The sequence below is a fragment of the Mustela erminea genome, chromosome 2 (assembly GCF_009829155.1).
Source record: "Mustela erminea isolate mMusErm1 chromosome 2, mMusErm1.Pri, whole genome shotgun sequence".
Taxonomy (NCBI): Eukaryota; Metazoa; Chordata; class Mammalia; order Carnivora; family Mustelidae; genus Mustela; species Mustela erminea.
Window position 1 is genome coordinate 34,717,618 of NC_045615.1, and position 27,899 is coordinate 34,745,516.

General features: G+C 33.8%; 1 protein-coding gene and 1 non-coding gene across 5 annotated transcripts in view; both read left to right on the plus strand.

Moving 5' to 3' along the window:
* The window catches only part of FSTL5 (follistatin like 5), a 761,141-nt gene that overhangs the window by 284,849 nt on the left and 448,393 nt on the right, over positions 1-27,899 (plus strand). The window lies entirely within an intron of this gene.
* On the plus strand, positions 957-1,095 carry LOC116585346. The gene has a single exon (XR_004283561.1). It is a non-coding gene; the product is annotated as a U4 spliceosomal RNA (small nuclear RNA).

A 27,899-nucleotide genomic window follows, 5' to 3' on the forward strand; every position in this document is an offset into this window, starting at 1 on the left:
AGGGTTCTGGGATTGAGCCCCACATTGAGCCTTGCATTGGGCTTCTTGCTCATCATGGAGCCTGCTTCTCCCTCTCCCTCTGCCTACCTCTCTGCTTACTTGTGCTCTCTCTCTTTCTCTGTCACATTAAATAAATGAAGTCTTAAAAAAAAAAGTGTATCTTCTCACTATTGTTTTGCAGAGTGGTTATTTGCTATATAATTTTCAGAATATACTTATTTCTCTGGGAGACAAACCATAAGTGACTCTTAATCTCACAAAACAAACTGAGGGTTGATGGGGGGAGGGGGTTTGGGAGCAGGGGGTGGGATTATGGACATTGGGGAGGGTATGTGCTTTGGTGAGTGCTGTGAAGTGTGTAAACCTTGTGATTCACAGACCTGTACCCCTGGGGATAAAAATATATGTTTATAAAAAATAAAAAATTAAAAAAAAAATAAAAACCCATTCTACAAGTAAAAAAAAAAAAAAAAAAAGAAATGGTCGCATAATAAATCTTCTGGGAAAAAAAAAGTGCTTAGTAAGCTGATGAGAGATAGGAAGACTTCTGTTAACATTTTAATACTTTTGGAATATTCTCGTCATAGATACCACACACACACACACACACACATACATGTATACAACATAGATATGAACAATTTCTTCTGTTTGTTCAGTGAAGAAGATGAAGTTGATAAGGACCTATGGCAGTGGTAGCATCTCTCTAGAGATTTTTAATTTAATTTAATTTAATTTAAGTGGAAAAATATAGGTTTGAGAAATGTGGTGTTATCTAAATATCTTAAAAGTGATACATTTATTTAAAATGCATTTTGTTTATAGATATATCTCATTCCTGGAACATTAGATTTTACATAAAAGATCCCTCCTATTAATGAATGCCCAATTAAAATGGTATTTTGTATGTTTAAGTAAAATAAATACATAAATTCTATTGTTTAAACTTATGTCTAAGCTTTGCGCAGTGGCAGTATCGTAGCCAATGAGGTTTATCCGAGGCGCGATTATTGCTAATTGTAAACTTATGTCTATGCTCTTTTACTTTCGATAGACGGTGAACTCCCTTTTATATTGCATTTTACTCCATTGTGCATAGACATTTCCTAGGAGACAGAATGGAGGAAAAGAAGAAGGAAAGGAGACTTGCTTCTGAAACTGATAGTGGACACATTGTATAGATCTCTTGTCTCAGTCTTTCACATCTGCTACCTCATAAGATCCCCCCAAAATTTCTATGTGTTATTGGGATAGATGCAGACTAAGAATCATGGCGATCAAATCTTATCCTAAGCTCCTCATCTAATAAGAATCAAGTTTAACTATAATTCAGCATTCTCTCCTTCCATCTTTTCATTTTAGTTTCTAATAGAGACAGATGATGCCTGACAAAAACTACTTAAATATATTAAAACAATCAGAAATTCAAAGGAATTTCAAAAATTCTGAGCCCTAAGCATAATTTCACAGGAAAAAAATATTGAATACATTCTGAAATATGTAAAATTTTCTCTGATAAATATCAAAGAAATCTCAGAGAAATAGTCAAAGAAGTGACGAAAACAATTATGATGCAGAACAAAGAATGATGCATCCTCCACTGTGATCAAGCTCTTGCCATGCTTTGGAAATCTCTCGCTTTACTGGCAACATCATTAGTTAATGTCAGGGACAGTCTTGGACATACCAACCTCTCATCTCTGGCCTCAGGGAGCTTAATATATCCCTTGGTTTACCAGCACCTGTTTTTGACCCATAAATTAATTTTTATCTCAGTTTAATTCATTTTTTTAAAGATTTTATTTATTTATTTGACAGAGATCACAAGTAGGCAGAGAGAGAGAGAAGGAAGCAGGCTCCTTGCTGAGCAGAGAGCCCGATGTGGGGCTCGATCCCAGGACTCTGGGATCATGACCTGAGCCGAAGGCAAAGGCTTTAACCCACTGAGCCACCCAGGTGCCTCTAATTCATTTTTTTTTTTTTTTTTAGTAATAAGTTCTTAATAAAATTTGATTTCAATTAAATGCTAACACAGTCCATGATTATTAAATTTGATATTAGTCATACTGAAACATTTCATTATCCCAGAGGGTTATTTTTGTTTCCTCTTCTCATTATAGCTCATATCAAGCGAAATTTTTATTTTTATTTAGATTTTAAATTACTTAGCAAACAGCTTCATGAGACTAATATAGGACTCGTAACGATGACAGAGTTAATGTGACATTAAGAAATGAAATGGGGCGCCTGGGTGGTTCGGTTGGTTGGACAACTGCCTTCGGCTCAGGTCATGATCCTGGAGTCCTGGGATCGAGTCCCGCATCGGGCTCCCAGCTCCATGGGAAGTCTGCTTCTCTCTCTGACCTTCTCCTCGTTCACGCTCTCTCTCACTGTCTCTCTCTCAAATAAATAAATAAAATCTTAAAAAAAAAAGAAATGAAATGGATAAAAGACATCGTTTATATACACTTAATTAAAACAAAATAAATTGCTGTTATATTAGGAACTTAAAGAATATTTTGTTACTGATTCTTAAGTCATTGTGTCTTGTTCAACCTAGTTTCCTTATTTCTATTCAGTTCAAAATAAATCCTTACTGACATTATCAATGGGGAGTTGAAGAATTTATGCTGTTATTTTCTTAAGAGTATTTTTAGAGCAGTTTTAAGTTTGCAGTAAAATTGAGCTGATAGTACAGAGAGTGTTCCTCCTGGCACCATTGACCGGGCAGCCTCCCCTACTAGCAATATCCTATACCAGAGTAGTATATTTGTTACAATCTAGGGACCTACACTCACCTATCATTATCATTATCATCCAGAATCCATGATTTACCTTAGAATTCACCCTTGCTGTTTTACACTTCATAGATTTTGACAAATGTATAATAACCTGTATCCATCACTGTCGTGTCACTATAGTAGTTACATTGTTGTCTGGGCTCTGCCTATTCTCCCCCTCCCACTCCGAATCCCTGGAAATCACTAATCTTTTTTTCTTTTCTGTTTCCATAGTTTTCCAGAATGTCAGTTAGGTGGATTCATATTGTATGCAAACTTTTTCAAATTTGCTTCTTTTAGCTGATATCATGCATTTAAGATTTCTTCTTGTCTTGTTATGGCTTGAGAGCTCATTTCTTTAAAGCACCAGGTAATGTTCTGTTGTCTGGGATGTATCCATTTACCCACAGAAGGTTATTTGCTGCTTTCAAGTTTTGGAAATTATAAATAAAGCTGCTATAAACATTTGTGCACATGATTTTTGTGGACATAAGTTTTCAACTCATTTTGATAGATGCCAATGAGCATAATTGCTGGATGATAGCCTAGGAGTATTTTTTTTAATTTATTTTATTTTATTTCTTTTCAGTGTTCCAAAATTCATTGTTTATTCACCACACCACACCCAGTGCTCCCTGCAATGGGTATTATGGAGTATGTTTAAATGTGTAAGAAAATGCCAAACTGACCTCAAAAGTGGCTGCACCAGTTAGCATTCCTTCCAATTGTGAATGAGTTCCTTACACACATTTGTGGTTGTCAAAGTTCTGGATTTTGGCCTTCCAAAATAGGAGTGTAGTGGTAACTGTTGTTGTTTATTTTACATTTCTCTGGTGACATATGATATTTATCATTTTTTCATATGCTTATTTTCCAAATGTGTATCTTCTTTGGTGAGGTGGCTCTTACAAGTACTTGGCCCATTTTTTTAGTCAGTTTGCTTATTCTCTTACTGTTAAAATTTAAGAGTTCCTTATGAATTTTAGATAACAGTCCTTTTTCAGATGTGTTTCTTGTAAATCTTTTCTCCTAGTCTATAGCTTGTCTTCTCATTCCCTTGATACTGTCTTTTTGCAGAACTGAAATTTCTAATTTGAGTGAAATTCACCTTTTTTTATTTCTTTCATGGATCATGGCTTTGGGGGTTGTAACAAAAAGCCATTGCCATACCCAAGGTTATCTTGGTTTACTCCTATGTCATATTTAATAGTTTTATTGTTTTACATCTTCCATTTACATTCATAATCCATAGTTCATTTTTTAGTTAATTCTAGTGAAGCTTGGAAGGTCTGTGTCCAGATTTGTTGTTGTTGTTGTTGCATGTGGGTGTTCAGTGTTTCCACCACTGTTTGTTGAAAAGAAATCTTTTTTCCATTGTATTGTCTTTGTTCCTTTATAAAGATCATATGTGGGGGCTCCTAGGTGGCTCAGTGGGTTGGGGCCTCTGCCTTCAGCTCGGGTCATGATCCCAGAGTGCTGGAGTTGAGCCACGCTGGGCTTTCTGCTCAGTGGGGAGTCTGCCTCCCCATCTCTCTCAGCCTGCCTCTCTGCCTACTTGTGATTTCTGTCTGTCAAATAAATAAATAGAATCTTTAAAAAAAAAAAAAAAAAGATCATCTGTGTATAGTTAGATGGGTCTCTTCCTGAGCATTCTAGTCTCTTGCATTGATCTACTTGTCTTTTCTTTACCAATACACACTGTCTTAATTACTGAAGCTTTATAATAGGTCTAGGCATCAGGTTGTCAGGCCTCTTCTTCTTCAATATTGTGTTGTCTACTCTGGGTCTTTTACCTCTTCATATAAACTTTGAGCCATTTTGTCAATATTTACCAAATAACTTGCTGGAATTTTAATTGGTATTACATTGAACCTATGGATCACATGGGGAAGAATGGACATGTTGCTAATATTGAAGGTTCCTGTCCATGAATATATCTTCATTTTTTTAGTTATTCTTTGATAAATTTATTGTAGTTTTGTAGCATTCCTAAGTATTTCATTTTTGAGGTGTTAATGTAAATTATACTGTGGTTTAATTTCAAACTTGTTCATTGCTATTACTTAAGAAAGTGATTGGCTTTTATAATCTACATTTCCTGCAACTTTGCTACAATGGTTTATTTATTCCACATTTTTTGTAGATTCTTTCAGATTTTCTATACAGATGATCATGTCATCTTTGAACAAACACAGTTTATGTTTTTCTACCCAATCTTATTTCCTTTCCTATGTTATTGCATTGTTAGGAATTCTAGTATGACATTTAGGAGTAGTGGTAATAGGAGTCATCTTGCCTTGTTCTTGATCTTAGTGGGAAAGTTTCTCACCATTAAGTATGAAGTTAGTGATAGATTTTTGGTAGATAATTTTTTTTTAAGATTTTATTTATTTATTTGACAGAGAGAGATCACAAGTAGGCAGAGGGGCAGGTAGAGAGAGAGGAGGAAGCAGGCTCCCTGCCGAGCAGAGAGCCTGATGTGGGGCTCGATCGCAGGACCCTGAGATCATCACCTGAGCCAAAGGCAGAGGCTTTAACCCACTGAGCCACCCAGGCGCCCCTGGTAGATAATTTTAAGTTGAGGAAGTTCTTCTCTTACTAGTTTCCTGAGAGGTATGTGGGGTTCTTTTGTTTGTTTGTTTTGTTTTTTTTTTTTTAATCATGAATAGGTGTTGGATTTTGTCAAGAACTTTTTTTGCATTTATTGATATGATCACTTTCTTCCTTAGCTCATTTATTCATGATAGATACTGATTTGCTGCTTTCTTTTCTTGTAATATCTTTGTCTGCTTTTGGTTTTAGGGTAATGCTGGTCTCACAATGAGTTAAGAGTCCTGCTAATATAAGCTCTGAAAGACTGTATAAAATTAATATAGTTTCTTCCTTGAAAGTTTTCAGCAATGAACATATATGAGCCTTGTCCTTTCTGTTTTGAAACATTTAAAATTATTGATTACATTTTTTAGATCTATAACTACTCACATTACTTATTTGTTCTTGTGTGAATCTTGGCAGATTATAACTTTCAATTTGGTGGACCAATTGTTGTTCATAGTATTACTTTATTACCATTTTAATATCCATGGGATTTGTAGAAATATCTTTCATTTCTGATGATATTAATTTGTGTCCTTTCTTCTCTCCCTCTTTCTTGCTCTCATTTTTCTATTTCTCTCTTTCTCTTTTCCCTAAGCCTGGATGGGAACTTACTGATTTTATTCATCCTTTCAAAGAACTAGCTTTGGTTTCTTTGATTTTCTCTATTGATTTTCGGTTTTAATTTTTTTTTAAAGATTTATTTACTTATTTGAGAGAAGGGAAAGAGGGAGAAGGAGAGAGAGAATCTTAAGTAGGCTCCATATAGCACTCAACACAGAGCCAACCTGGGGCTCCAGCTCAGGACCCTGAAATCATGACCTGAGCCTAAATCAAAAGTAGGATGCTTAAACAACTGAGCCACCAGATGCCCACCATGTGTTCAATTTCTTTGACGGCTGAATTATTTTTATTATTATTTCTTTTCTTCTGCTTAATTTAGATTTAATTTGCTCTTTTTGTCAAATAGTTCAAATTTCTAGTTATAAGATGAGTAAGTTCTGAAGACCTAGTTTCCTGAAGTAGAAACTTAGGTTATTGATTTTAGATATTTCTTCTTGATTATTATATGCATCCAATGGTATGACTATCCCCCTAGAATACTCTCCATCTCCTTTTATGAGGAAGTATTATCCAGAAACCAAAGACAAATAATTCACAATAAGAGAACTATAGGTTATATCTCTAATGGACACACACACACACACACACACACACACACAAATATTCCAAATGAAATACTAGCCAACCAAGATCAACAGCACATTAAAAGATCATACAACGTGTTGAAGTAGGGTTTATCCCTGAGATCCAAGGATGGGTCAACATATGCACATTGATAAACTTGATACATCACATTCATAGAATGGAGAATAAAAATCAGAAATAAAGAACCCCCAAAACACCTATGTATATATAGTCAAATGATAATTGTTAAGAGAGCCAGGATACTCAATGGAAAAAGGATAGTCTCTTCAAGAAATAGTGTTAGGAAAACAGGATATTCACATTCAAAAGAATAAAATTGAACCCCTAGATGATATCACTCACAAAAATTAACTCAAAATTGATTAAAAAAAAAAAAGCCTACCTTAAATAAGCCATGAAGCCATGAAACCATGAAACTACTAAAAGAAAATAGAGACAAAGCTCCTTGACATTATCTTAGCAATGATTTGCTTGGATATGATAGCAAAAACAGAATAAAAAGACATTAAAGGGGACTATATCAAATTGTAAAGCTCTGCACAGTAAAAAACAAAACAAAACAAAAAAACAAGGACAAAACACACACACACACACACACACACACACACACACACACAATGAAGAGATAACCTAAACAATGAAAGAATATATTTGCAAATCATATATAAGTGGTTAATATTCAAAATATATAAGGAATGCCTATAACTCAATAACAAAAATACTAATAATCTGATTTTTTAGATGGGTAGAGAATTTATTATTTATTTATTTATTTTTAAGATTTTATTTATTTGACAGAGAGAAAGAGAGCACAAGTAGGGAGAGAGAAAGAGGGGGAAGTGGCTTCCCACTGAGCAGAGAGCCTGATGGGGGGCTCAATCCCAGGACCCTGAGACCATGACCTGAGCAGAAGGCAGAGGTCCAACCCACTGAACCACCCAGGCTCCCCTGGGCAGGGAATTTAAATAGACATTATTCCAAAGAAGACTTATAAAGGCCAATGAGTACATAAAAAGGTATTGAACACTGCTAAGCATGATGGAATGCAAATCCAAACCACAATGAGATATCACCTCATACCTGTTTAGAATGACTGTTATTAAAAAGAAATGAGATAACAAGTGTTGGCAAGCCTGTGAAGGAAAGAGAAAGCTGTGCACTACTGATGGAATTATAAATCAATACAGTCACTATGGAAAAGAGGATAGTGGGTCCTCAAATAACAAATATCAATCAATCAAGCAATCTACCATATGATCCAGTAATCCCACTTCTGGGTACGTAACCAAAGGAAATGAAGTCACTGTCTTGAAGAGAGGTCTGCATCTTAATGTTTATTGCAAAAAAAAATTGTTTATTCACAAAACAAAACATGGAAACAACCAAAATATGTCTCAGTGGATGATCAGATAAGGGGAGTGTGATATTTTCTGTCATTTGTGGCAACATGAAAGGAGCTTGAGGGCATTGTGCTCAATGAAATAAATCAGAGAAAGAAATATTCTGTATGATATCACTTATATGTGATATCACTTATATGTGGAATCTAACAAAAGCCAAACTTCTAGAAACAAAGTGTAGAACATTTCTGTGTTATATATTTGGAAGTTGCTGAAAAAGTTAATTTTAAATATCTTCACTATAGTGAGAGGATGGAAGTGTTAACTAACCTTAATTTGGTAATCATTTTACAATTCATGCATGTATCAAATCATTACATTATATACCTTAGACATACACAATGTTATGTATCTATTATATCTCAGTAAATCTGGAGTAAAAATCCTCTAAACACTGCTTTAAGAGCATTACACACATTTTGATAAGCTATATTTTCATTTTCATTTAGTTCAAAATATTTTTTAAATTTTGTCTTGAAATTTATTCTTTGATCCAAGTTTCGTTAGAATTATGTTGTTAATCTCCAAATTATCTTTCATTTATTGGTTTGTGGTTTAATCCTGCTGTGGTCCGAGAGCAGACATTGTATGACTTCAGTATTTTCAAATTGATTAAGGTGTATTTTATGGACTAGAACATGATCTATCGTGTTGAATGTTCCCCAAGAGCTTAAGAAGTTTGCTTAATCTGCTGCTTTGGTTGAAGTAGTCTGTAGATGTCAATTATATCCAGTTGATTGGTGCTGTTCTTGAGGTCAACTATGTCCTTACTGAATATTTGCCTGTTGGATTTATTTCTTATAGTGGGATGTTGAGGTCTCCAGCTTTCAGAGTGGATTCATATTTTTCTTTGTATCCTATCAGTTTTTGCCTCACAGAATGTGATGCTCAGTTGTTAGGTGCATTCACATTAAGGATTATTATGTCTTCTTGGAGAATTGACCCCTTCATCATGACATGGCCTTCTTTATTCCTGACAACTTTTCCTAATTTAAGGCCTCTCCTGTCTGAAGTTAATATAGCTATCCCTGCCTTCTTTTGGTTAGTGTTAACATGGTATATTTTTCTCCATCCATTTAGTTTTTTAAATCATATTTGTCTGAATTTAATAAATCAAAGAAGAGGAATAAGCTTATTACTTAATATCATTGATATTGTCTCAGGTAGCTGAGAGGATGGGTTAGACACAAAATTGGTATTTTTCATGAGAAGCTATTCAGTACTATTTAAGATTACATTGATTTTTTTTTCTGGTGTTGATTTTATTTTTAATTTTAATTCCACTATAATTAACATACATCATTGTACTAATTTCAGGTATGCAATATAGTGATTCAACAATTATATATATCATTCAGTGCTTATCACAATAAATGTACTTTTAATCCCCTTCACTGATTTTACTCATCTCCCTACTCACCTCCCCTCAGGTAACCACCAGTTTGTTTTCTATAGTTAAGAGTCTGAGTTTTTGTTTGTTTGGCTGGTTGGTTTTGGTTTGGTTTTTGATCTGTCTTTATTTCTTCATTTATTTGTTTTGTTTCTTAAAATCACATATAAGTGAAATCATATGGTATTTGTCTTTCTTTTAATGACTTATATCACTTAGCAGTTTACACTCAAGATTCCTCCGTATTATTGCAAATGGCAAGATTTCATTCTTTTTAAGGCTGACTATGCATATATACTGCATCTTCTTCATCCATTCATCTATTGATGGACACTTAGGCTACTTTAATAATTTGGCTATTACAAATAATGCCATAGTAAACATAGGGGTGCATATATCTTTTCTTTGTAGTTTCAAGATTTTGTTTAATTTCCAGTTAGTTAACATACAGTGTAATGTTAGTTTCATTGTAGATTTTAGTGATTCATCACTTATATACAATAACCAGTGCTCATCACAACAAGTGTCTTCTCTAACACCCATGACACATTTAACTCATCACCCCGCCCACCTCCCAGCAACTCTCAGTTTGTTCTCTATAGAACAAACTGTTCTTTCTCTTTTTCCCCCACCATGTCATCTGTATTGTTTCTTAAACACCACATATGAGTGAAATCCTACGGTATTTCTCTTTCTCTGACTGACTTATTTAATTTAGCATAATACTCTCTAGCTCCATCCACATTATTGCAAATGACAATATTTCATCTTTTTTATGGCTGAGTAATATTTCATTCACATGTACATATATACATATATATGCACATATATATGCACATATATGTGCATATATATAGGTGTGTGTATGTGTGTGCATGTATATATATATATATGTATATATATATATATATATATATATATATATATATGACTTCTTATTTATCTGTTCATAAGTTGATGGATATTTGGGCTCTTTCCACCGTTTGGTTATTGTTGATAATGCTGTTATAATGCTATTGAGGTGCATGTATCCCTTTGAATTAGTATTTTTGTATCCTTTGGGTAAATATATAGTAGTATAATTGCTGGGTTGTATGGTTAATTCTATTTTTAACTTTTTGAGGAATCTCCGTACTGTTTTCCAGAGTGGTTGCACCAGTTTGCATTCCCACCAACAGTGTGAGAGGGTTCCCCTTTCTCCACATCCTTGCCAGCATCTGTTGTTTCCTGCATTGTTCATTTTAACCGTCTTGGTAGGTGTGACATGATACCTCATTGTGGTTTTGAGATTTTTTTTTTTTTTGAATTGGTGTTTTTGTATTGTTTGAGAAATACTCAATAGTGCAATTATTGGACATATGGTATTTCTATTTTTAATTTTTTGAGGAACTTCCATACTGTTTTCCACAGTGGCCTCATCAGTTTATATTCTCTCCAATGGTGCACAAGGGTTCTTTTCCTTCCACATCCTAGCCAACACTTGTTGTCCTTGTGTTTTTCATTTCAGCCATTCTGACAGGTTTGAGGTGGTATCTCACTGTGGTTTTTATTTGCATTTCTCTGATAATTAATGATGTTGAGCATCTTTTCATATGTCTGTTGGCCATCTGGATGTCTTCTTTGGAGAAATATCCATTCATGTATTCTGCCCATTTTTAAATTGGATTATTTTTGTCTTTTGGGTGTTCAGTTGTATGAAGTCTTTATATATTTTGAATACTAACCCTTTATCTGAATTATCATTTACAAATATTTTCTCCCATTCAGTATGCCATCTTTTAGTTTTGTTGACTGATTTCTTTGTCGTGCAGAAGCGTTTAATTTTAATCCATTTACTTTTAATCTATGTATAATTTTATATTTTAAAATGGTTTTCTTCTACACAACATATAGTTGGGCCTTGTTTTTTTGGTTTTCTCTGACAATTACTACCTTTCAGTTGGTAGATTTAGACTCTTGACATTCGAAGTGATTTTGATATATTTGGATTTCACACTTACCGTACTTGTTACGGTCATCTATATGTTGCCTTTGTTCTCTGTTTCATTTTTTTTTTCTCCCACTCTTTCGCTGCCTTGATTTTATTTGAGCATTTTATGTAATTCTTATTTTTTTTTCTTTTCTTAGCATATAAGTTACACTTCTTTCCCCCCCCTTTTTTAGTATTTGTCCTAGAGTTAACAATATACAATTACAGCCAACCCAAGTGCACATTTATATACCACTTCTCAAGTAGTGTTAATAAGTTATAAAATCAAAATGATCCTACTTCCTCCCTCCCATCCTTTGTATCATTGCTGTAATTCATTTCCTCATGTACAAATATATGTATATGATATATACATAAACATACATAATCAAATACTGTTTTGGTATTATTTCAGATAAGTTATTATCTGTTGGATAACTTAAGAATAAGAAAAACAAAAGTTTTTATTTTATTTTATTTTTTATTTAGTCCTTTTTGATACCTTGCTTTTATCATGTAGATCCAAGATGCTGATCTTTATAATTTTCCTTCTCTCTAAAGAACTATTTTTAATATTTCTTGCAAAGTGGATATGTTGACAAGAGATTTCTTCAATTCTTGTTTGTCTGAGAGTATTTCTCCTTCAGTTTTGAAAGGTAATTTTGCAAGGTGCAGAATTCTAGGTTGGTGGATTGTCCTTCTCTCAACTCTAAATAAATCACTTCATACCCCTTGCTGTATGGTTTCTGAGAAGTTATCAAATATAATTTCTATCTTTGTTTCTCTGGAAGAAAGGTGTCCCTACACACACACCATATATCAGGCTTTTTTTTTTTCATTTTTCTTTGATTTTTTGTAGTTTGAAAATGATATGCCTAGGTCTAGGGATTCCCTTACTTTCTCCCTTCCTCCTTTTCTCACCTCTTCTCCTTCTTTCTTCTTCTTCTTCTCCTTCTTATTTATTTTGCTTAGTATTCCCTGAGAATCCTGGATCTGTAATTTGGTATCTGTCATTAATTTGGGGAAATTCTCAATCATTCATTGTTTCAAATATTCTGTTCTTTTTTCTAGTTCTTCTCCATCTGGTATTCCCATTATGTATACATTACACATTTTTGTATTTGTCCCACAGTCCTTGGAATCGGACAGTCTGTTCCTTTTTTTTTAATTCTTTGTTTACTTTCCTTTTTAGTTTTTGAGGATTCTAGTGACATAACCCCCAGCTCAGAGAATTTTTTTATTCTTCAGCCATGTCCAGGATATTAATAAACCCACCAAAGGCATTCTTCATTCCTGTCACAGTGTTTCTTAAACTCTAGAAATTCATTTTGTTTCTTAGGATTTCTATTTCTCTGCTTAAACTGCCTATCTGTTCTTGTATTCTGTTTACTTTATACATTAGAGCCCTTAACATATTAATCATTGTTGCTTTAAATTTCTGGTCTGATAATCACATTTCTGCCATGTGTGATTATGCTATTTCTTCTATGTCTTCCACTTCTGTTTTTTGTTTGTAAGTATGCCATGTAAATTTTGTAAAATATTTTTTGTAAATTTTTTTTAATTTTGTAAAAAAAATTATAAAACAGATACAATGTACAATGCACTGGGTAAAGAGAAGTATTGTAATTAAGCCCTTAATAATGTGGAAGAATAATCTAGAAGGAAGAAAATCTTCTATACTCCTCTGATAAGGTCTCAGGCTTCTAGAGAATCTTTGCCTCTGGATTATCAACCTCACATATGCCTCTCAGTTTTTCCCCTTTTCTTAGGCTGGAGAGGATGGTTAGAGTGGGCTAAAGTTGGATATTTCTTTTTGGCAGGTTATTTAGGATCTGATAAAACCCCAGCAGATTGGGCTATCCTTAAACAGTTGATTGTTGAAGGCAAATGTCATTAAGAAGAACAGAATGATTTCTCATTATTTCAAAGTGGTAGTTCCCCGCCACCACCACCCCCCAGTACTGGAAGCATGGGTGAGTTTTTCGTCAATATTTACGGCGAAAATCTGGTGAAGCTCCTACAGATAAAACTCACAAACAAACAAACAAACAAACAAACAAACAAAAAAACCTATTTGTGGGTATCCTGGAAGTTTTTAACTCTCAAACTTGTCTACAGTCAGCCTCAGCAACTTACCATTACAGCTTAAATTTTGGTTTTTGGTTTTTTCTGGCACTCCCTTGGTAGCTTCTGCAGGTGAGTCTCTGCTCTGGAAAACTGTGACTCCCTACACTTGCCTATCTGTCTTCCCAATCTAGAGGTAGCAATTTGCTCAGTATCCTCCCTTCTCTAACAGATCCAGAAAGAGTTGTGGATTTTTCAATCTGTTCAACTTTTGACTCTTTTTAGGACAGAGTGGTGACTTCCAAGCTCCTTAAAAGAGGGACTAGAAACCAGAAGTCTATATATCCTGGTTTAAAATTTATCTTTCACCCTTCTTTTCAATTTCAATATTGTATTCTAAGCAGGAAGGAAATAATCACACTCCACTGAATGTTATGTGCTTTCCAAACATCCAAAACACATTTTTAATGGCCTTTACCCACAAATAGTTCATTCACTAGTGTTCTCACTGAAAATCCATAATTCAGTATTGACCCAAACAGGATAATACATGGGGCATGTTGGAGTGGTATCTTTTGGAGTCAAAATGAAACCAAATTATTTATACATTTCAGTGAACCATTTAGCAATGAGCCTCATACATGGTTAATCAGAGAATTCTACTGATAATGCTGTCTACTCCATTATGTAGAGTCTGTGGCTCTTTCCTCAACTGGAAAGATAAGTTGAGTTCTGTAAAATGATGATTCCACTATAAATGGAAATAGAAATGTATAGAAGAAATAAAGATTAAACATGCTTAAAATCATTTTTATTTTTAATTAGTTTTTTTGATCTATCTAAATCAGAAGTATCCTAGATATGGTATTCTTGTTCATCATTATTTAAAGTTTTTATGTTTCTTAATAAAGGACTTGCCATGATTACTTCAGATTTATGGATAATAGCTTTGGGTTGAAACATTTAGTCTGGATTTTTAACATAATACTATTGGGATAAACAACTGTAAAATAGCAAACAAATAAGAAAATTCGTAGTTAAAAGAGATGCCAAAAGCTATATGAATGTTTTCAACTTTCCAAATATTACAATTTTGTTTTGGTACAGCAGATGAAGTTTCCAAATAATCTCATGTCAGGAATTAGTTGAGGATTTATGGTTTTCAAGAAGCAGGTCACTAGTGATTTGAGAAAATCCTGAATTAGAAAGGAACAATTTAAGATAAGACAAGTGATCAGCTTAAAGTCCATTACTGTTGGCTTAGGTCTTACAAGATGAAAATAAATGTCTGTATTTCTGATTGCTGTCTTCAGAATCACGGAATCTTGCAGGAGAAACCAAATAGAGAAAAAAGTATTTTCTGACCCTGACAATAACACAGGATACCATGTTGCATGTGTAACACCTATTGTGACTGTAATCAAACCAGATGGTCTGAGATAAGCCAGTGAAAGAGAAAGGAGTTTTCTTTCACAAAAGGAAAGAAAACGTTTCAAACAAAACAAACAGGCAGTGACCTGAGTCCTTTGCCACTATTAGCAGAATGTCTGGACTTGTGCACTTCTTCGCCAGGGGTATTTTGAACAACAGATGAGGTTCAAATGTCAGGATCAGAAAAATCAGCATTTATTTAAACAATGATTTCTAAAACTTTAAAGTTAATGAGAAAGATAGTTGTTTGTATACATTTTGTTTTTTGTGTTACTGTCTTATATGGTGTTCCAGATAATTAGTATAGTGTGCTCTTAAAAATACAAAAAGTACTTGCCAAATACTTTTGAATCCCCAAGTCCTGAAGTTTACTGATGCCACTTCGGTACATAATTACTCTTACCCTAAGAAAAAAACTGTGTATGCATGTGCGGTGCCTGTGCATAGTAAGTAAACAACAGAATGCTGAGTTGAAACAGTTAACATACTATTGGCTGGATATACTAAAGAGCTAAATTATTTGCTCTTACCAATCAGAGTTGTTAAAATTAAGTTCCATTCCCCAGCAATATTGCAGATTACTATATCATAGAACATTATAAAGTTAATATTTTTAAATTTTACAGAGTCAAATTTACTTTTAAATTTTTTGGTGCACAGTCTTATGAGTTGTAATGCATTTATAGATTCGTGAAACCATCTTCATTATCAGGATCCAGAGGAGTTCCCTTATGCACCCCAAATTCCCTCGCTCACTCTTTGTTGTCACACCTTCTTCCTACCCCAACCTGAGGACAACCACTCATCACGTTCCCTACAGTTTCCCTATAGTTTTGCCTTTCTCTGAATGTCATATAAATGGAATTATAAGGTATGGGACCATTGAAACTGGCATCTTTCACCAGCATAATGCCTTCAAGATTCATTTATGCTGCTTTGTATTGCAATGGTTTGTTTCTTTTTATTGTTGAATAGTATTCCATCATATGGCTATTGCAATCTGTTTATCCAGTTACCCACTAAAGGACAGGTAGGCTGTTTTGAGTTTTTGGTGAATAAAAGTAAAGCACTTATAAACATTTGTGTACAGGCCTTTGCAAGGACATCAGTATTTATTTCTCCAAACTAAATACCTAGTAAGGATTTGCTAGGTCACATAGTAAGCGTATGTTTAACTTACTAAGAAATTGTCTGTTTGCTAGTGTTTATACTATTTTACAGTTAAGCAATATATGAGTGTTTGCCTAATATATTTTTTAAAAAGATAAATATTATATAGGTGAGTCAAGGTTCTATTATATTAAATAGTTCTGTTTTGTGTTTAATCAAAGTGGTAGACAGAATAATGGGCTCCAAAATATAATTAGGACCTAATCTATAAAAACAAGAAATATTACCACATATGGAAAAAGGTCTTCGCCAATGGGATTAAGGAACTTGAGGAGATCTATTAATATAGTTAACAAATAATCATTAACAGTGAATGAAAATTAACATTTAGGCAGTTCAGAATCAGGCAGAAGAAACATTCTATTCTTTTTGTAGAATATTCTAGTGAGAGAGAGTCGTCTAGAAGGAAATAAATAAATATTAAATATAATAGTGGTAAGTATAAGAAAAAGAGTTATTTTTAGGATAGGAAAGTGTCCTAGGGTTGCAAGTTTTTGGATAGTCCATCACATAAGATGACATTTGAGTAGAGAACTGAATGAAGTGAGGTATGCTAGTCATGTGACAATACAAGAAAAGTAAGTTCACTGCAAAATGTAAAGCTACTGAAAAAGTTCTGAGGTAAAAAACATATGGCATATGTCAGGAAATTACCCCAAGGTCTGTATGACTGGAGAAGAATGAAGAGGAGGCTGAAGAGAGATGATATTGGAGGTCTGCCTGAGATGAGCTCTTGCAGAGACCTCGATACTTTCTGTCTGTATTTATCCCTTTATGTGAGAGAAAGTCCATGAAATGTTTTGCGTAGGGAAGTACAGTGAATAGATTCACACAGCTGACTCTTGAACAACTCAAAAGTTAGGGTCACCAACCTACAGCAAAATTGAAAACCCCTGTGTAACTTTTGACTTTCCCCAAACTTTACTAAATAACCTACTATTGACCCAGAAACTGTACCAATAAATAAAGTCAGTGAACACTTATTTATTGTTATATGTATTATATCTTCTATTTTTTAAAATATTTTTTTTAAGATTTTATTTATTTATTTGACAGACAGAGATCGCAAGTAGGTAGAGAGGCAGGCAGAGAGAAGGGGAAGCAGGCTCCCTGCTGAGCAGAGAGCCGGATGTGGGGCTCGATCCCAGGACCCTGGGATCATGACCTGAGCCGAAGGCAGAGGCTTTAACCCACCCAGGTACCCCATATCTTATATTCTTACAATAAAGTAAGCTGAAGAAAATAAAATGTTTAAGAAAATCATGAGGAAGAGAAAATACATTTGCAGTCCTATACTGTAAAAAATCCACACTGTGCGGATCCTGATCCACACAGTTCTAAGCTGTTATTATGATAACTATTTTGCAGCTTGAGGAGAGTGAAAGGAAGAGGCCCAGGTAAGAGGTTATTAAAAGTCTATTCACTAGGTGAGAAATGAGGCTGGCTTGAAGCACGGTGATAGCAGTGGGGTGAGAAGAATTTCTTGGGTTCTGAATATAATTTGCAAGTAAATCCAATGAGATTTGCTGCTGCTGGTCTAATATGGGGTGAGCGTGGAGTGAGACAAAGATAAAATCAAAGTTTCAGACCTCAGAAATCAGCTAGCTATTTCTCAACCAAGGAAAGACTGTAAAAGAATAAATTCAGGAAAGGGAGAAAGCCACAGTTCGCATTTTATAGTGAATATTATATATTCAAATGAAAGTGTTGAATGGGCAATTCAAAATATAAATCTAATATTTAGGGAAGAGATCATCATTGCAGAAAAAATTGAGAATCACCACAAAATATAAATTTCTGGGCCCAGTGACCTCATCTGTAAGTTTAGGGTGTTAATATCCATGTTAAAAAATCAATGGCAAAAAAAAAAAAAAATCAATGGTAAAATTATTTGAGATTTTATAGAGAGAAGAAGTTACTAGAATTTGCTATCATTCTCATTAATTTCATTTAAATTTATGTCCATAGGAATGGACATTAAAATTGAAGAAAGCATAGGGACACCTGGGTGGCTCAGTTGGTTAAGTGTCTGACTTCAGTTCAGGTCATGATCTCAGGTTCCTGAGATTAGACCCATGTGGGGCTCCCTGATTAGCAGGGACTCTGCTTTCCCCTCTCCCTCTGCTCCCCACACTGTGCTCTCTCTCTGAAATAAATAAATAAATAAAATCTTTTAAATATAGAGAGGTGTATAAATACAAATAGAAATATACTTAACAAAACTGAGCATTGGATTAAATTGTTAGCAAATTACTCAAGACAAGAATATTATTAAATAATTTTTTTAAGTAGCGCAGTATGGAAAATTTCAATGTTTATTTAAGGTAGAATTATTTTCCCACTTATTGGATACAAATATACTTCTCCACTATATTAATAATGTGATTCTATGTAAGCAGAAATATAGACACACGACCACATGTGTTTCTTATTTATAATAGTGTCATCCATTTTGTGCAGTAACATATAGGAGAAAGTGATGATGGGTTTATAAAAGAAATTTAAATAACCTAACTACTGTAATTTTCAAAAAATATGGAAATTATTATAAAATGAATGTTTTGATTAGTAGCCACTTTATTTATTTAAGATTTTATTTTTATTTATTTGACATATAGAGATCACAAGTAGGCAGAGAGGCAGGCAGAGAGAAGGGGAAGCATGCTCCCCGTTGAGCAGAGAGCCCGATGTGGGGCTCAATCCCAGGGTCCTGGGATCATGATCTGAGCTGAAGGTAGAGGTTTTAACCCACTGAGCCACCCAGGAGCCCCTATTTGTCACTTAAACAACAATGCATTTAAACATTCCACTGGAGTGTAGACATTTTTGTTGTTGTTTTTAGTTAAGATTTATTTTATGGTATGAATATTTTAGCAGTCCTAGAGTGCTATTCAAATAGAGACAATTATTGGTGGAACTAACATAAAAGTTATACAAAGGCATACCGTAGTACCCCAATCATCTCTTGAAACTTTTTTTCTTTATTTAATGTTTTTTCATTGATCAAATATACTTTAATATTTCCTCCCGGTGATAATTTTAAAAATGGATTCAAAAATTATTTGAATGCCATATACACATTAATATTTCCTCCTGGTGATAATTTTAAAAATGGATTCAAAAATTATTTGAATGCCATATACACATCCTGTAAAATATTCAAAACAGAATCATAAGTGTGCTTACTGAAATATCTTTAAGAATATTTTTGATGATTTATTTAATAATTCAAAGGCTGCTTTTATATAGAATGATAGTTATTTTTGCTTGGATTTATGTCTAAAATTCTGTGTTTTTAATTAAAATATTGAATTTGTAACAAATTCATAACAAATTTCATATATTCATATCTTTATAGTTTTATGAGTAGCGTTAGACCAGAAATGAGAAGATACTAATGAATTGAACATTTCTAAAATAGAAAAGGAATGACTTCCAGTTGTGGCTATGTGATGCAATAAATAACATGAACAACCATCCAAATCAAACATAATGTCACATAAAAAATCAATTAGCTAAATGACAAAAAAAAAAAAAGTAATTGCTGTCTTTCAAACTCCGTAATGAAATGAAATAAAAATATATCTGCTTTTCAGAGGAAGCCATAAATAACTGTCTGTCTTAATCTTGGCAATAGGTAAGAAAGAAGAAAATACTCTTAAAAATAATCATTACAAACTATCTCTCCACTGAGATTCTGGTTTCAATTCACATAATAGCCACAACTATGAAAAACATCAGTGACTCCATTTTAAATGGGATTTGGGATGGTAATGCCAGGAAATGCAAACAAGACAAAGACTTTTCTTTACAAACATTTACCTTAGGCCTCTATGCAGTTCCACAGAGGGAAAAACAACAAAAACAAAAACAAAAACAAAAAAATATAACTCCTATTTCAAAAAATATTGTTCACATAATGTAATAAGAGAACTTGAGTGAGAACCAAGAGAACAAGATATGGTGTAATCATCTCTGCAGATATACAAAATCAAATAAGTATTTTTAATACATATATAAAGAAAAAAGTTATGAAGCATAATAAGAGAAGAACAGAAGCCTACAAAATGAACAAGGAGTTTTTAAAATTAGGTAGAAATTATCGAATCTATACAGTATATATATATACACACGCACACATATATACATACATATATATGTGTATGTATATACACATTACATATACATATACATATAAATACATATATATTCTAGTTGAATGGTACATATGCTATCCAACCAGGAAGCTGAATAGTATAAATTTTTGAACAGTACTTTCTCAATCAAATCCTTTCAGAAAAGTGAGCAGGAACATGAAATTTTATAAAGGTCTTGAGTGGATTCTTAAGCATTCTTAAAGCCACCACATTAGACTTATGAAAGGTCTTTTTGGAATAAATAAATTTTGTTTTTCTACAAAGCAATATATTTTGGTGTGAATAAAATGTGCAGTTGTTAAGGGGAGCCTGGGTGGCTCAGCTGGTTAAGCATCTGACCCTTGGTTTCCGCTCAAGTCATAATCTCAGGGTCATGAGACCCAAGCCCTGTGTTGGGCTCTGCACTCAGTGTGGAATCTGCTTGTCTTTCTCCGTCTGATCCTCTCCCCTCTTGCACTTTCTCTCCACTACCTCTATTTTTTTTTTAAGTGTAGCTTTTTTTTTTTTTTAATTATGTTGTCACTCTAAAAGAAATGAATAAAATCTTTTAAAGAAATGTGTAGTTGTCAAATGGACAATCAGTAATAGTTTTGTGGTTAAAAAGTTAATCATATTACATTCTTGAAATAATAATAATAATGATTGTAATACTAGCCTTCAGACTGTGCATTTATGATTGCCAGACACTTTTCTGTGTGCTCTTCAAGAATGAAATGACTAGCTTCATGCAAACACTTTATAAGACAGACACAATATTTATTTCTGTCTTACAAATCAGAGAAGTAAGGTATATTTTAACCTGCCCAAAGTCACACAGATAACAGAAGCAAGAATCATGATTTAAACCTGTTGCTTAGTCACAAGTGCAACTTACATATTCATTGTATTAAAAAACAAATCAGTTTGGAAAGTGGATGATCTGCTTGCAGGTGGTCAAATAAACCTTTAACAAGCATTTGTTAAACTTTCCATAGCTAAGGCTTTTCCCTGAAAATGGAGATTATTAATCCTTGGGTAGTACATAGTATATTGGGAAATGTTATGATGATCATATGTAGAAATATATGAAGGATTATATTATACATAATATATTTGGTAACTGTCCATTATCATTACTGCACTGCCTTTTGAAATGTTTGGGCAAATTTGCAATCGATGACAGTACTAATAATTATTTTTTAAATCACAGATAAAAAATTTTCAATACTAAATTTCCCACAAATTAAGAATTCATTTACCTATAAAATAAACTCAGAAATTATTATTGATTTTGGAAGTTGAAAGTAGTAAATTAATCTTTGGAAAATTTTCATTACTGAAGTTGCAAAGATGTACAGACTTCAGCTAACATCTGCTATGTTCTACATTCATTACGTGAAGTAAAACTATATTAACGGTATACAGCACGTGCTAATAAATCTCTTATAGAAATTCTTTATAATACCAAACAACTATAATTCATTCATAAAGCCATTTGCTTTTATGAATTGGATAGTTGTACATCACTTGTTTGAAAGATTAATTAGATATTTGTATAATAGTTGATTGTTCTTGACTTAGAAAAAGTAATGTGGATATAGTGTTTTTCTTCTAAGTCCATGATTTTCAAAGATGTGGCTACACATATGTTTTTAAATATAAATTAAATTATAATTTATTTTTAACTACGATTACTGCTTTAAAACATATTTATGAAAAAAACATATTTATGCATCAACAAGTTTTACTCTCTCTTGTGTCTGTCATTCCTTTTGGGCTTGTTTTCACTATGTGAAAAATTTGACCCATTTAGTACACTTGATTAGCATCCAGCTGTCTGAAATGTTTCTCAAGCAGAAAATTGTTGGCAAAAATAAAGACAGAAAAGGAATTAATATGTATCGAGCACCTGTAATGTGTCTAATGCTTAGCTTACTTTAATTAATTGAACGAATCCTAATAAAACCTGTAAGTATTGTTGGCCTTATATTACAGAAACAATCATGGCTCAGAAAGGTTAAGTGATTTTTATTAATCCATTAAGAATTTATTGAGGGCCAAGTATATGACAGACATTTTCTTTTCCCAGACATTTGGAATACATTGCTTAACGGAAAAAGAAGAAAAATGTCCTGCATGCATGAACACTATGATGTGATAGGAAATAGGCAAGGCCGAGATCAGAAAGCAGTTATTTTTTGTTTGTTTGTTTGTTTTTAAGATTTTATGTATTTACTTGAGAGAGAGAGAGAAACAGCATTAGCAAGGGGAGGGAGAGAGACAAGCAGACTCCTTGCTGAGCAGAGAGCCTGGTGTGGAACTCGATCCCCAAATCCCAAGAGTCTAAGTCAGTCTTAGTCTCAGATCCCTGAGTCTAAGTCAGACACTTAATGGACTGAGCCACACAGGTTCCCCTAGAATACTTAGGTTGAAAGTAGCTCAACCTAAAAGTGGTGAGCAAATACATGACCTCTCTTACAGCATTTAGTCTAGGCAGGGAGGTAGTTCATGAAGTCAGTGAGGTCATCAGAAACCCCACACTCTCCCGATCTCTTTTCTCTGTTGTTTCTGCTGTAAGAGATTCCCCTTGCAGCCTTAAAGTGAGTGTAGGTGTTTATCAGAGCTACAGGACTTCTCATTCACCTTCAGTGAGAGGATAAATGGGGAAAGGGAGATGGAAGGAGGAGGGAGGGAGAAAGAGATTGAGGAGAAAGGAGGGGGTAGAGAGGATAAGGCAGAGACTTTACTCTGAAATATAATTTTGCATGTAAGTCCAATTGTATCAACTTAAGCTACAAATAATCTGGACAAATACCTATCTAGGAGAATGCCGTGTGTTGATATCTTAAAACTGGCACAGTTCCTAGGATATTCATGATTGATTATTGGGTCATGGTTTCTCAAGCTTTGCAGTATTGATATTTGGAGTTAGAACATTCTTTGTTATGGAAAGCTCTCCTGTGCATTGTAGGAGATTGTCGGCATCCCTGATCGCCACTTATTAGATGCCAGTAACACTTCCAAGTTTGTGACTACCAGGAAGGTCTTCAGACATTGTTAAAAATTCTCTGGAGAGCAAACTCGCAATTGGTTGTGAATCACTGATGTTAGAATAATCAGAACTTGAACCTTGACATGTGGGAAGGGTGGTGGAAGTCAGCATGTCAACAATAGCAGAATTATTTCTCTTTCGCTAATAAAGAAACTGAGACTTAGATAAGAAGCTTGTTATAATTGCATGACTAGCAATTTGAGATCTGCCTAAAAATAAGCCAATACTCTAATAACTTTAATATATTTCCCTCCTTAATAGTTATCACTCTCTAAGTGTGTTTTATGTTCTAAAATATTTTCATGTAATTACTACATTCTTCCTCACAGCTGCCCAGTGAAATAAGCATCATTCATTATCTTTTCAGAGTCAGATCATTACTGCATGAGATGATTGAGAATAGAAGAGTAGCACTGTCGAAATCTCCCCAGGAGACCAAAGAAAGTTGCTAAAGGGGATGATAGTTTGCGAGACTAGAGGATTAAGTATGGTCTGGCACATATCAAAAAAGTCCATACCAAGAAGAAGGTCTAGGTCTAGCATTTGCAAATAGACACAATTGTGAGAGGGTGTTGCATTAAGGAATTACCAGGATTTATTGCAGATAGATTGTACGTAAGAGAAGGTGCTTGGAAGAGGCAGAATGTACAAGGACCTACATCATGCTAATGGGTTTGGATAATATCCACTTGATGAAAAGGAGTCACTGAAGGAATATGACCAAAAAATTAATAATAGTACCAAGTTGTTGGAAAATAATTTTGACAATATTGTGGAAATTAGATTTCTGAAGGAGATGGGGATAATTTGACGGAGAGAATAAGCAGCTTCAGACAGGAAAAGGTAAAGGGCGATAAGCACCTAAACTAAAATGGTATCAGTGGAATTGAAGAAAAAACCAAGTTCTAGGCAGACTGAGAAAAGATCTATAATAGATATTAAATAATTTGAAATAGTAAAAGAGAGAAAAAGTAACACCCAGATTTTTGGCTTGGCCATCTAATTGGTACAATACAATGATAATGAGATATCGGGGGAAAAAAAAGATGGTTGTGGGGAAGGCGAGGGCTGTTAAGAAGGCACATGGTCAAGGACAATGAATAGAAGGAGAAATGGAGAACTTTCTCACGATGTACTCTTGTCTCATTTGAAGCACTATGTTCATTTATCACCCTAGGTTTTTAAAAAAAAAAATGTATTACGGTTAAAATTATGCAATTTCTGCATATATATGTAGAAATATAAATATACATAATATACATATAATCACATATATATATTTGATTAGAGTTTGAATTGGTTACCTTCATCATTTTCTGATGCAGTTTTTGTTTATGTGATGTAGTTGACAGGATACTATAGGCAGAAATTTGTATTGTGCTTCTTTCACTTTGCATTATATTATATGTAAATCCCTATAGCCAATATTTCATCTTCTCTGAGTCTTGCATTATATGATCCTGAAGTAAATATCTTAAAGTATGATTTTTTTTTTTTTCTGTATGTAGAACTCTTTCCTAAAGATAAGGTCTCGGTTAGTTTATAGAACCAAAGTTTACGGATACTTACTGCTCCTATTCTATATCACTTCCTTTCTTTTATAAAGGACTTTATTAAATTATTTTCACACAAATATTTAATTATCCCATATACTTTTCTCCATGTCAAATATTAACACAATTATTTTTCATTGTTTAAATGATAGCCAATTACATGCAAAAAATGTATATATGAATTTATGTATATATGAATATATGTATATATGAATATATGTATTTGATTAGTTCTGAGGTAAAACATAATTTCCACATATATTTAAAATATCTATATTTCTTTATGTCTAAGTTGCCTGCTCATGTTTTTGTTCAAATGTCCATGCATGGGGACTTAGAGTGGAGAAGGGAGTTGGGGGAAATTGGAAGGGGAGGTGAACCATGAGAGACTATGGACTCTGAAAAACAATCTGAGGGTTTTGAAGGGACGGGGGGTGGGAGGTTGGGGTACCAGGTGGTGGGTATTATAGAGGGCACGGATTGCATGGAGCACGGGGTGTGGTGCAAAAATAATGAATACTGTTATGCTGGAAATAAATTAAAAAAAAAAATCAAAAAAAAAATAAATAAAAAAGAATTTGCATACTGAAAAAAAAAAAAAAAATGTCCATGTGTCTTTCACATAGAAAGTGTTCATCAAGTAAATTAGTAATTAATGTTTTGAGACATTGGTAAATTAAATATATTAATACTGTGTATTACTTAGGTCATTAATTTTAAAAGGGTATATTATCTATTTAGAGAAATAGATTATAAATAAAAGATAATTTCAAGATGACAATTAAGCAGGAAAATAGAATAATATTGTAAAATTCACAATGATTATGTATATAAATTAAAAGTCATATGGATGAAACTGAGACAACTTAATAAGTGCCCTCAAATAATAAAATATTCTAATAATAAATGTTCTAATACCTCATACTATTTCTGTCTCTCTCTCCTCCTGAATTAATAATAAACCAGTATTTTCAGAGGCAAATAAGAAAAGGCAAAAAGACATCTTATTAGCTAAGTATAAATCACACTTGATGCTTGCCTTCATGGTCTTGTCCTTTCTTCTTAGAGCTTAAGACAAGGTGAAAAAAATTGCCATTTAGTTGCATAACACAAGTTGACAAATGTGAAAATTACCATTTTTCTAGACTTTTTATCTTCCTTTATTTGCCCAACTGCAATATACTGCAAAATGGGTTAATTTGGTATTAGTCCTGTAGAGTGGGAAGTAACAATTTGATATTAGAAAATTATTGAAAGAACTTTAATATATAGGAAGGAAAATGTGTATGTAACGAAATGTGTTTTATATTTTAATTTAATCACTACATTTTGTCAGAAATAAAATATAATTTCATTACATTGCAACCGATGTTAAGGTTACATTGAAAAATGCATTCATTGTTTAGGTACTACATGCTAAGTGTCAAAATATTGTAGAGACCCATTTTTTTTGGTTTCTCTTTCGCACTTTCCAGTTTTTTCTAGGGTAATAGTTAATTCTCATCTAATATTATGCTAATTTCTTTGGTCCTCTTACATAAATCCACAGGTTTTACCCTTATTATTATGCATCTATATGTGTGTATGGTTCCTGTAACATTCTACAACCCTTTATCTTATGTTTTATTGCTGGACGTCTATTCTGAGATATTTCACCAATATTATAAATATAGTACAACCAAAATCAAACTCATTATTCACCCTTGTTAATATTTTTAAAACAATTTCACTCTGATCTATTGCACTAGCTTCCTACCTTTCCTCCTACATTTGGCTTGGCTTATTCCATTCATTATTAATAACTGTCTCTAATCTATAAACCTAGCTCTGGACTAATTGTTACATGTATGTCATCTAATCCTCACAACTTGTGAGATGTCCTGATACCCCCAATAAACTGGGTTTTAGATGGCTTATCTATAATCACGTGTCTTAGATGGCTTATCTATAATCACTAGGCAGTCAGAGTCAGGGATGGGATTTGAGGTCTGGTCCACATGACTCCAAATCCTGAACCTTGGCTGCCAACTACATATTACTGCCAGAATGAAGCTGAAATAAATGTTATTCCTCTTCATAACAGCATTCCATGACTCCCATAGTGTCCTCAGAATTCCATAGTGCCCTCATTCGTTGTATTAAAAGGCATTTAAGGATCTACCTCAAAGGAATCTGTTCCTAAAAGATGAGTACAAATTACTTTGCTCCATAGCAAACTAACCCACAGGAAAATAAAGGTTGAGACAGTTCCTGAACTCTTCAGGGGGCAGGGAAGGTCCATCTAAATAGAATTCGTATTCTCCACTGGAGTTATAACAAATTTTAATTAAAAACAAAACAAAACAAAAAGCAAAAAACAAAACAAAACAAAAAAAAACAACTAACCAACCAAACAAACTAACTAAAAAACCCGGAGGCTTTTCTTTCTTCCACTGACAAAACTACGGTTGAAAGACACGGCTTGCAATGTGGAGCCTAATGGTCCTGAAAATCCTGACCACAGAATTCACCAGCCCCATCCCAGCGGTGCTGACATCTTACTCCTGCAGAATGCAAGCTCCTGCCTGAGGAGCTGAGTAGGCTCGATGCTGGCAGATGTACAGATCCCAGGGGAAAAGTGAGTGGTGCTGTGACAAGTTTGCCAAATTATACTTTGTAAATTTACAAACAAGATAAAGAACTCTACTTCCCAAGAGTGGACCAGGTAGGAATGAGAGGGTGAGGTAAATTGCTTCTCATGGAATCAAGAACTAGAAAAAGCAAACACTCTTCTCCCTCTACCCGGGCTGAATTTCTCCGACACCCTTCTTTTTGTTTGCTCGCATCATATCCAATCTGTCAATTCTGCTGCCGGCATGCCTCGCACATCTCATTCAACCTCTCAGTGTACTCTATTTCTGTTGTTGTAACTACTGCAACAACCTCTAACTGATTCTTCTGCTTTTCCCTTTCTTATTCTGTGCCGGCTTTCTCCCTGAGCTGAATACAGACATTCATCCACCTACAAGTGTTGATGCTGAAAACCCCTTGATCAAACAAACCAACCAACCAACCTGATCTGTCCTCACCTGTAACAAAAATCTGTCTGCAATCCAAGGTTTCTATCCTCTGACATCAACCAATCTGTTCAATTATCATTATTCACTG